At 45.2% G+C, this 1,593-nt stretch overlaps 2 protein-coding genes across 2 annotated transcripts in view; one reads left to right on the forward strand and one right to left on the reverse strand.

Annotated features, from left to right (window-relative positions):
* Positions 1 to 1,593, reverse strand: part of LOC101863923 (UTP--glucose-1-phosphate uridylyltransferase) — a gene marked incomplete in the record, with an annotated part of 68,234 nt that overhangs the window by 58,910 nt on the left and 7,731 nt on the right.
* The window catches only part of LOC101861528 (protein arginine methyltransferase NDUFAF7, mitochondrial), a 21,087-nt gene continuing 20,586 nt past the window's right edge, over positions 1,093 to 1,593 (forward strand). Inside the window, exon 1 of the mRNA XM_005105377.3 lies at positions 1,093 to 1,413. The gene's annotated coding sequence lies outside the window, so the exon portion shown is untranslated. The remainder of the gene's footprint in view (positions 1,414 to 1,593) is intronic.

Below are 1,593 nucleotides of genomic sequence, written 5' to 3' on the forward strand. Positions count from 1 at the left end.
ACACACACACACACACACACACACATACACACATACACACACACACACACTGAAAGTGCCAGGCTTTATGAGGCCACGCCAACCATTCTGCCTGGAGAGTAAGTTTCTTTTTTTTCTCTTTTAAAAAAAAATACAGATGCTTCTACTCCCCACCCACACAACAGATTTACATCATTTAGAAGGTGGACTTTCAAACCTGCCTCGTCAAGGCCAACCCGGGCTGAGAGGTATACAACATTCCAACAAAAATACCACAAGATACTCGATAAAAATTCGTCCCGCTCGCGAATCGAACTCGGGTTTTCTATGTGCGACAGAAAAGCGCCTTGCCGCTACACCACAGAAGCCAGCGCGGGTACAGTGGTCCTCTGTGCTTCACTGGAGACCAAGATGCCGGTACACGTACCATCCCATCACCCACCCTTTCCAGACCAATACCCAGCGGACAGAAGAAGACACTCGATAAACTAATCTTCCCCAAGAGGGAATCGAGCTCACGCACACTGTGAACGACTACAAAGATTTTAATCATTGCACTGAAGACATCACTGTATCTCCTATTTATCAAGCTCATAACAAAGGGAAGCTTACAAATACATGTATATGTACTAAAAATTCCTCAAACTACTTTTTTATTACAATGTTTTACGACCCCCTCACATCCCCTTTGACACAATTCATGTCCCTTTTTTCTAAACAAATATTTAAACTAGAAACTAGCTAAGTGCATTGCGCAACCAACCAAAGACAAACCAAACATCGGGCTGAAAACGACACGCAAAACATTCGTTAAAATCTAGACGGTCAGACAACGTATAACTTAAAACCAAACAGCGCGGCTAGTGCGCACGTTTTGCAGTAAGCGGTCTGCCAGGCGCTCAGAAAACTAAACGCAATCTCCGGCAGTCATAATTTCTCCGTTCCTGAAGTGACGCCCCTCCCGACACGACAAACACCATGCCACAACCACTGCCGCTTCACGTTCTGACCCAGCGATTGTTGGTTCTAATCTCTCCCCCCCGTCCCCTTTTTATTCTCCCTACCCTTTCGCAAATCCACTCCACAAGTGGTCGAGCCTCCAAAAGAACACAAGGCTTTAAGGGGTTAATCTGCAAGCCCAACGTCTTGTCCATTCGCGTTTCTCACCTGGAATTATGTGATCAGGCGAGGAGGCATGCAGGCAGGCACTCGTCCCACTTCCTGCTCAACGTAACAGATTTTGAGCGCAGTCTAAGACACTCAGCTAGATCTATAGCTTAACAGCTTGAAATTCGCTTCTATTGATCAAGGAACGGGACATTAATTTCGTGAAGGCCTGAGTTTTGAACACAGACACGTACTGCACTGGAAAATTACTGAACTCTGTGAGACATGGCGCCGCTACACAAATGAAGTAATAAAGGCGCAATGTGGGTAAGTAGTGTATAGATTTTAAGTTGTCACTTTCTACTTGTCTCTTCCTGTTGTACCATTTGGAGACTACAAGCGCGGTAAAGTAAAACAAGCAGAGAACAAAACAAAACAACAACAACAAAACCACCAACCCCTCTCACGAAAAATCTCTCTCTCTCTCTCTCTCTCTCTCTCTCTCTC

This window comes from Aplysia californica, unplaced genomic scaffold (assembly GCF_000002075.1).
Source record: "Aplysia californica isolate F4 #8 unplaced genomic scaffold, AplCal3.0 scaffold00468, whole genome shotgun sequence".
Lineage (NCBI taxonomy): Eukaryota > Metazoa > Mollusca > Gastropoda > Aplysiida > Aplysiidae > Aplysia > Aplysia californica.